The sequence below is a fragment of the Hydractinia symbiolongicarpus genome, chromosome 3 (assembly GCF_029227915.1).
Source record: "Hydractinia symbiolongicarpus strain clone_291-10 chromosome 3, HSymV2.1, whole genome shotgun sequence".
Classification (NCBI taxonomy): domain Eukaryota; kingdom Metazoa; phylum Cnidaria; class Hydrozoa; order Anthoathecata; family Hydractiniidae; genus Hydractinia; species Hydractinia symbiolongicarpus.
In genome coordinates, this window is record NC_079877.1 from 27,051,820 (window position 1) to 27,062,003 (window position 10,184).

A 10,184-nucleotide genomic window follows, 5' to 3' on the forward strand; every position below is an offset into this window, starting at 1 on the left:
GTACTTTTCATTATTTTTTATTTAACTTTCGTTCTTTAACATTTCTCACGTATGTCAAGTAACAATGACACAAGAAATCCAAAATGTATGGACTTCTCATAAAATCTACCTCAAATTTTCGATTTCCTTCAAAGCTCCACTTTATAGTGGTGAATAATTAACTGCCACAAATGTATAGGAATTTCGTTAATTGTTCTAAACTCATTAAAAGTCATTTTAGTTCCCCTTCACGATAAAAGGTTATTACATACACTTTGACAAACGCGGAAATTCACACTTACAGCATATTTCTCTTGGCACAACTTTTTACTGCTTTGCAGCACTTTTCTTTCTTTTTTTTTTGCTGCCTTCTTGACTGTTCATAAGGTTATTTGGACTACCTTGCTTCCTCGGAATGGAGACCTTGCTTTTGCTGCCATGGACATTGGTGCTTTTGTCGTCTTTTTTGTCTTTATTGCTGATGTTGCTGACCTTATTGCCAATGACAGTGTCACTTATTGGGATTGTCTTCTTGATAAAAAAAAATAAAATCAAAACGTAACGTATAGTATAGTAATCTTTTTATTAATTTTATAAGGTACAATTTAAGGGTACTTTTCAGTACTTTTTAGTTACTTTTTATTCTTTTAAATATCTCACATATGTCAAGTAACAATAAATCAAGAAATCCAAAATGTATGGATTTCACATACAATCTACCAAGAGTTTTCTATTTTATTCGACCCCTATCTTAAATTTCCCGCGGTTAAAGTATTTTTAGAAGTTAAAGTGATTGGATAACATCAAACTTTACTCGTTTTCTAAAAAAGAAATTCACACTCACAGAGCTCACATATGTGAAAATCTTTTACTGCTTTCACCGCAGGCATTGGTACTTTTGTTTCTCTTTCTTTTGCTGCTTTCTTGAATTTTCATAGAGTCATGCATACCACTTTTCCACTTGGGAGAGTTTTCTTTGGGTAAATGTACGCTGCTGCTACTGCTACTTTTTTTGTCTTTATTACTGCTGTTGTCGCCCTTATTGTCATTGTTGTTGCTGTTATTTTCATCAATGTCATTGGGTTTACACTGCACTTTATCTTGGATGTTGTTGTCAGTGCTAACGTTATACTCAGGAATGTCATTAATTTCCCATATTTTTAGATGGACTTTTGTTTTTCCATTGGCGACAATGAAATCGGAAAAGATGCGATGAACATCGATAAGGGATACTTTCGCAACAAATGACGACCCATCCATAATACCCGATATACCTGTTAAGTTCTTAATTGTCTTATGCATATCGTCTGCCTCTTTGTTTTTGCAAGATTGTTTTCGCAATAACTCATAAAATTTGTTTTTGGTTGCAAAAAACGTTGACGTAACTACTTTTGTCTTTGGATGAATCACTCCTGCGCCGATAAGTTTGTTCAAGCCACCTGCAATTTCTGAAAAGTGGGAATCTTTGAACGTAAAATCAAAGTTGCAAGTAACGGCACTTTTAAGATATTCAGGCTTCTCAAATAAAGGCGATAAGCAAATGAAGAATTTCATTTCATCATCACACATGAAAGACGAGAATTGCTCTCCGTCCTTACTGATACTTTTAATTTCTTTTATTGTTAGACTTTTGTGCAAATCATTTTCATCTTCTACTTCTGTGGCAACAGAAAAATATTTCTTGAAACTATTGTTAATTAAATTGGCAGTTATAGATTCCCAAACTTCATTACCACATACTCTTACTTGAGAACAAACTGCTCGAGATTGTTCTGCTCCGAATCCATTCTTCACATGGAAGAAATACGCTTCTTTTCTTTTTGTAGACAGCGCCATTACATCAAAGAGTTCAATCCATTGATTGTTCTTATCAAGTATTCTGTCTCCCACAACATATTTCCAAGAAGACTTCTGACACTTGCAGTTTGATAAGTGGTATAACTCGTTATACTCTCCCTCATCTTTAGGTATGTACATTCGCAAAAATTGAACTAGGCGTACAGGACAAACAGGAAGTTTTTTTGACTTAATTTCTTCTATCATGTCCTTTGTAATGTAAGGGCTGTGGACACGGAAGTTACCATTGTCCAGTTTTTCTAAGCATTGTTTTTTTTTCAACAATTCTTTCGCTACGATTGACCAATCTTTTTTGGTTGGCACTTTTTTTGCTTTTTTCATGTAGTTTGATTTCATCTCTTTCAGCGTTTTGCTTTTTGAGAAAATATTTTGTAGCTCTCCAATGACTTTGTATGAGGGCTTTCCTTTGGGTGCAATACACTTACCTAATTCAGTTTTCTGTAAAACGAGCATATTCATGGCAAGGAGATCAACATTATGTTTGTCATCATCAAACGAAACTGTTTCCACCGCACAGTTGTTCGCTCCATCTCCCATGATTTCAGGCTTCGTAAACAACGACCTCTTTTTGGTTAAAATTTCCTCTAATTGATCTAAATCAGATTCGCTTTTTCCTTCTTCGCTTGATCCTTCTTTGCATTTTACAAATGTAACAGGTTGTTTCAAAGAGAAATTCTGCTTACTTTCACCAGTACACCAAGGCAAGATTTCTGAGTATGAGCCACCTTCTTCTTTCTTCATAATGCAGCTTCTTACAACATTGACAAAGCGTTTCGTTGTTTGCAATAATGTGTCAAAGTCAGCTTCTTCTTCGTTATTTTCGTAGCCTTCGGCCATCTAAAGCAATAGCAGTAGGATATGTTATTCCATGCGTTCATAAAACACATTGGTGTCTGAAGGTTCACAGGGAAACTTTTGTGACCTCAGGGTTAACCCTGAGGCATATTTATACATAAGAAATTGTATTATAAAACAGTAGGAAGACGAAAAGACACAACACGTTTAGCTTCCAAATGATATGTGATTTCATTAAAACGACACTACGGACACGCTTCTGTTACGTCAAAAAATGAACTTTGTACTCAAAAAAAGGAAATTTTAAATACTTATATTTTACAAAATATACATTATTTTTTGAAAATTCCTTTTATAATGACTACTAATGTTGTTCTCTGTCTTTACACAAAAAATTAAATATAAAATTTCTAAATCTCTGTTCACCTTTCATTAAATATAATATTCGACGATATATAGGGATAAAGTCATGTTGACGTCAACAGCGGAGATCACCCAACCAAACAATGCTCACAATTACGTGATCTGATATAGGGGGTTGAAAATTTTAAAATAGCGGCATGATGCAAACAAACGATGAGCTAGAAGAAAGATGATAAAATCCCGACACAAAGTTCGCAATTTCGCGAAAGAAAAGAAGACTGTGAAAATGGAATATATTTGTCTTGTTAGGTAGCCAGCTAACTATGGAGGTAAAATCAAAGAAGGGAAGTGAACTTTTTTCTACCTATTAAAATCATCCATGATGCGATCATTCGCTAACCTATTTATGTTGTCTTTCTTTTTAAATTCTAGTGCATGTCAGTTTAAGTAATTTTAGTGGTGGAGAAAGCAATCTATATAACAATACGCTAAGTGTGTCTGTCTGTGTGTCTGTGACAGGCAAAGTGGATTTCTTCATTTTCCTTTGATGTTGCCGAAAAATGCATCTCTAATATGTCAAATTTTCTGACGTTACGGCGCGATGAAAATAACACTACTTTAACGTCAATATCCTATATTAAATTAATGAAGCCATGACAGTGCACCTAAAACTTTGAGGCCAAATACTTGGAAACGAGGTGGTGACGTCAATGATTTTTCACCGCGTGGGTAACTAGGGACCAACTGGGACCAATTTGGGTAATTTTCCCAAACCTGGGTCCCCGAATCCGTTTCGGAATGGACGGGTTGATGACGTCATCGAAAAACCTTCAAATCCTAATATCTCTGCAACCGTTTGTCAAAAATACGCGATCCTATACATTTTCTTGATCAGCGTTTCAATCTCTATATTAATAAGCCAGTTCCGTGTGTCTGTAACAGGCAAAGTTGATATCGTCATTTTCCTTTGATGTCGCCGAAAAAAATCTTTGATGTTGCCGAAAAAAATATGTCTTCTTTGTCGAGAAAAGCCGCGAGTTTTATGTGGTTTGTTAAATGAAGTTCTAGCACAAAGTAACGGAAATTGTGTTTGCAAAAAAGATGGCTGTTCTTTTTAAGCAATTTCTACTCTTTCCTTCAAAATAAATCTTTACAAAAGCATTTAAAAAGGGGCATGGTATATAAATGAAGTATAGAAAGGTTTCTGTAAGGTTTGTTTATGTTTTTTTCAGTTTTGGTGATATTATTGATGCGAGACATGTTTTATTAGCTAGCATCATAAAACCAACCACACCAACAACAACCTAATAGCTGGCTAGCTCGGACTTTATAAATATGTAGCCATGTTCTTTATACCTAGCAAAGTCTCCAGTTTATATTTAAGTGACCAGCTATTAGCTGCTGTAGCTACCTTATTTTAGCTTCAGTTTTATGTTGCTTTTTACATGTAAGCTAATCTTAGTGGTCTTTGCTAAGAATGTGACTGTAACTTATTTTAATTGACATTTTAAGCTTAAATTAACAAGCCACAACAACTTTTAAAAAAGTATTACATAATATTTAAGAAGAGTTTAAGGACTGTTTTTAAGCAAATAATGTATTTTTCACAATTTGTGTATGCAAATAATGTATTTTTCACATTTTGTGTAACTAAAATTATATACATCGGTTACATGCAATATGACGAATTTTTATTTAACATGTAGTAATTCTGGTACCTTAAGTGTAGTGATTTTTGTTGTTCTAGATTTTCTGACTAAAATGTTTTTGTTTATGACATTTTGTCTTATTAAAAAAAGTTTCAACTTTTTTGAGGGAGTACAACACCGAAAAGACTTGTGTTTTTTTTATATTTTGTATAAATTCTTACCGGGCAGGACAACATACCGAAATGACTGATCCCTCTCTATTTATAAATTTGATGCGTTCCAAATCGCAGTTTTTTGAAATTTTGAGTAATATTTAATGAGTACAAGATACAAATACTGATTTTTTGTTGAATCAGAAGTATTTCCTAGAACCATTCTTTTTTTACACTTTTGTGGAGAAAAAGTGTATGCAATATCATCAGAATAACTGATTTTGTTGCAAACTGTTTTTCTTTTTCACATTTTGGATTGAAATATTGTTATAAAGGGCATATATCAATAGACATATATATACCAAAATAATTAAATTCTGCAAACTTTGATTTTGTCGTTCACCTCTCATCTTTTATATTTTGATTAAACTTTTGAGGAAAATCATAGGAATTATTTAGAATATGTATTTTGTGTTGGAAATTTAGTGCAAAAATTGACGTAAAATGAACTGTTAAATTGATTGTTGTTGTTTTAACATGAATTATGACTCAAACTTTGTTTTTGCATTTCTAATTTGACTAATTAGCCTAAAAATTTGCCAGTTGGTTTTACACTCTGTTCTTTTTTATATATATTTTATGTAAACATAGAAGTACACAAGTAAAGTTAGAAGCCACAAGAAGTTAATTCGAAAGTGAAGAGTGGAGCTAGAAGTAGTAAAGAAAAGTTAGAAGTAGAAAATGAAAGCTTGGGTTTAAAGTAGATTTGGATTCACAAATAGTAAGAACTTTTTAGATATTTTTAGACGTTATGTTTTTATATCGCTAGAGTTACGTGTCAGGCAGACTCGCATTTGCCAGGAAAAAGTCACTTAAGAGCTTCAAATTCTTTATATTTTACCGCGTTTTTTTTTACACTTTTTTGCATAATTATATAATGTTATCAAACAAATGTGCTAGCGAAACTTTTGGTTCTTTTGAACTTACTGCAAATGTCATAATTTTTATATTGCCATTGTTTCTCTTTATATGTGTTTTACTAAGCATAAATAGCTAGCTGGCGTCTTCCCAGTTTAACTATATTTAACTGGGTATCTGTCTTATCTAATGTTACCTTCAAGCTCCATATCTAAACCTAGCTAGCTAACTGATGATTAATGTTGTTATTCCTCTTTTAGCTATTTATATCCACCTTAGTAGTCAAACTTAGGGATCTTATTTGAGCACGAATTATGATGTAACAAGCCACAAAATCTTTCAAAGACTTATTGAACTTTTAGGGTAGTGTGAGGAAAAATTTTACTTTAAGAGGAATGATTTTGTAAAACTAAAGTGTGTGCGTTAATTGGAGTAAGTTTTATTGTTTTGTTGTTGACATCCTGTTAAACTTCTGTAAGCTCGCATGTAAATTACAAGGTTATATATTTTTACAAGGGTAGTGGTTGATATTTTTACAAAGTTTGTTGACATTTTTTGGAAAATTTACCTGGGTTTTTTACATTTGTGGTTAAAATTTCTCAGCAGAGAATAGTATGGTTGCCGATTATATTGTTTGTGTTGCAAACTGCTGTTTTTTAAATGTTGTGGAAACTTTTGTGGAAAAAGAGCACATGCAAAATACTGAAAGAACAAATTTTTGTACAATTAGACTGTGAGCTGAAGTTGGATTTTTTTTTATATTTTGTTTTATAAACTTTTTTTAAGCTTTAAACTAACTGTAAGTAATGTAATTACGGGAATAAATATTTGGTGATGATAAAAAATTACTGAATGTTCAGACTGAAACTGTTTAACTTTTGTGAGGGAGGACCATATGCAAGTATATATACTAAAAATAATAATTTGATATTTTACACTTTCCAAGTTGTATTTTTGTATGCACTTAAATGACTGCCTTTTCTGAGTTGAATTTGATGGGTTTCATATCAATTTGTGGAAGATTTTATGGGTGAAAACAATATAAAACATGCCAATTGAACTGATTTTTGTTCATATTTTGATTTGCTCCTCATAAACCTTTGTGTTCTACATTTATTGTAAACTTTTGTGAGGAAGGACCATATATATATATACAATGTTTTCAAAATAATGATTTTTGTTGATTTGAAATTTACTCCTTGCTCATTGCTTTTTCGACATTTCAGTTTAAAATGTTTGGTAAAGTCAGTACGGATCACGAGACAAAAAAATTGTTTTGTTAACCGGTTAATTTTTACATTTTGTGCATATTTTTGCGGGAGAGGATGGTATGCAACCGAATAAATGATTTTTCAAAGTTTAACTTTTTGTTTTTCGGTGTTTTGGGTTTGTTTAAGTTTGGCTTTTTTATGTTGTTCAGGTTGTATTGTTGTATAAGCATTTAGGAAAAAGACAATGTTTAAAATGCATAAAGAACTTATTTCATAGATCTGTGCTTACTGTTGCAAGCCTTTCTTTTCGACATTTTAAAGATTTAAAATATTGAAGGTTTTCAACATAATCACATAATAAGATGTATACATATTTGAGATGTGTTATTTCTGACATTATTATTATTGTTGTCGTAACTGTCTGGGTTGTGACTGTCAATGTTGTAACTTTCTACTAACTAGATTTTACACCTTGCACGCCGTTGTTTTTCAAATTTTGTCTGACGTTTTGTTGGGAGGATTTCATGCGATTTGACATTTGATATTTTGTGTTAGATTTTAAGAACTTTTTTGTTAAATTATGACTTATATACTTTCTTTTTATGCATTTTCAGATTATTTTTTTTAGTAAAAGGCATATTCAATATACTGAAATATTTGCTGATGTCATCAAAATTCAAATGACAGAACTTTTCAATTGTTTTTCTGCCTAAGTGGATTTTTCCACGGGCCCAATCTACTAGTCTATATAATAATACGCCAGTTCCGTGTGTCTGTAACAGGCAAAGTGGTTATGTTCCTTTTCCTTTGATCTTACCGAAATTTTCTTTGAAGTAACCGAAAAATGCATGTCTAATATGTTAAATTTCTGACGTTACGGCGCGAGGTCAATAACACTACTTAACGTCAATATCCTATATTAAATTAATGAAGCCGTTACAGTGCACTTAAAATTTTGAGGCCAAATAACTTGGAAACGAGGTGCTGACGTCAATGATTTTTCACCGCGTGGGTAACTAGGGACCACCTAGGATCAATTTGGGATATTTTCCCAAACCTGGGTCCCCGAATTTGTTTTGGAATGGACGGGTTGATGACGTCATCAAAAAACCTTCAAACCCCAATATCTCTGCAACCGTTTATCAAAAGTACATGATCCTATACATTTTCTTGATCAGCGTTTCAAGATCTATACGATGAAGGCAACAGGTATAGAAATTTCTAAATAAAAATTTTTGGGTTTTGACGGGCCATTGCTGACGTCAGCGAAATTTTTAAACGTTATATCTCCTTAGGCGTTTGTCGAAAACATATGATCCTACACATTATTTTGATCAGCGTTTTAACCTTTAAACATTACAAGCAACGAATAAACTAAACTTCACCAATTTTTTTTGTATCTGCACTGCTGACGTCATCAAAAAACATCTAAAACAACCTATTTTCCATTGTCCTTCTGACTAAGTGGATTTCTCCACGGGCCTTATCGACTAGTCTATATAATAATACGCCAGTTCCGTGTGTCTGTGACAGGCAAAGTGGATGTGTTCATTTTTCTTTGATGTTGCCGAAAAATACATGTCTATTACGTCAAATTTTCTGACGTTACAGCGCGACGTCAATAATACTATTTTAAAGTCAATATCCTATATTAAAATAATGAAGCCATTACAGTGCATCTAAAACTTTGAGGGCAAATAACTTGGAAACGAGGTGGTGACGTCAATGATTTTTCACCGCGTGGGTAACTAGGGACCACCTAGGACCAATTTGGGTAATTTTTCCAAACCTATGTCCCCGAATCCGTTTCGGAATGGACGGATTAATTACGTCATCAAAAATCTTCAAACCCTAATATCTCTGCAACCGTTTACCAAAAGTACATGATCCTATACATTCTCTTAATCAGTGCTTCAAGATCTATACGATGAAAGCAACAGGTATACGAATTTCTTAAAAAAAAATTTGGGTTTTGACGGTTCATTGCTGACGTCAGCAAAATTTTTAAAACCTTATATCTCCTTAGGCGTTTGTCGAAAACATATGATCCTATACATTAATTTGATCAGCGTTTTAACCTCTACACATCACAGGCAACGATTAAACTAAACTTCGCCAATTTTTTTGCACCTGCACTGCTGACGTCAGCAAAATATTTATAAAAACCTATTTTCCATTGTCCCTCTGCCTAAGTGGATTACTCCACGGGCCTTATCGACTAGTCTCTATAATAATACGGAGCTTCTGTCTGTTACTTTTGCAAAGTGGATTAAATTATAAAACATCGCCTATAAATTTGTTCTGTAAATTAGCAAACTTTGACGTTAGAGCAATATTGACGTCAAAGGAAAGTATATTAAGATTAGTGAAGCCATTGCATTGCACTTTTAAATTTAAGGCTAAATAACTTGGAAACGGGTGGAAATAACTGACGTCATCTCCTGCGTGGGTAACTAGGGACTACCTGGGACCAATTTGGGTAAGTTTTCCAAGCCTGGATCACCGAATCCGTTTCGGAATAGACAGGTTAATGACGTCATAAAAAAACCTTTAAACCCTAATATCTCTGCATCCGTTTGTCACAACTACACGATCCTATACATTTTCTTGATCAGCGTTTCAAGATCTATATGATGAAGGCAACAAGCATTCACATTTCTGAGAAAAAAAAAATTGTGTTCTGACAGGTCTCTGCTGACATCATAAAATTTAAATGACGGTTGTTTTTCTCTGTTATCCTGCCTAAGTGGATTTTTCCACGGGCCTTATCGACTAGTCTATATAATAATACGCCAGTTCTGTCTGTCTGTCACTTTTGCAAAGTCGATTATATTTTTCATAATTTTCTTCAATAAAGTCTTTAAAACATCACCTATATAATTGTTCTGTAATTTACCAAACATTACCGTAAAATAGTATTGACGTCAAAGGAAAGTTAATTAAGCACTTAAAACTTTGAGGGCAAATAACTTGGAAACGAGGTGGTGACGTCAATAATTTTTCATCGCGTGGGTAACTAGGGACCACCTAGGACCAATTTGGGTAACTTTCCCTAACCTGTGTCCTCGAATCCGTTTCGGAATGGACGGGTAAATGACGTCATAAAAAAACCTTTAAACCCTAATATCTCTGCATCCGTTTGTCTCAAGTACACGATCCTATACATTTTCTTGATCAGCGTTTCAAGATCTATACGATGAAGGCAATAGGTACACAAATTTCTTGAAAATAATTTTTTGGGTTTGACAGGCCATTGCTGA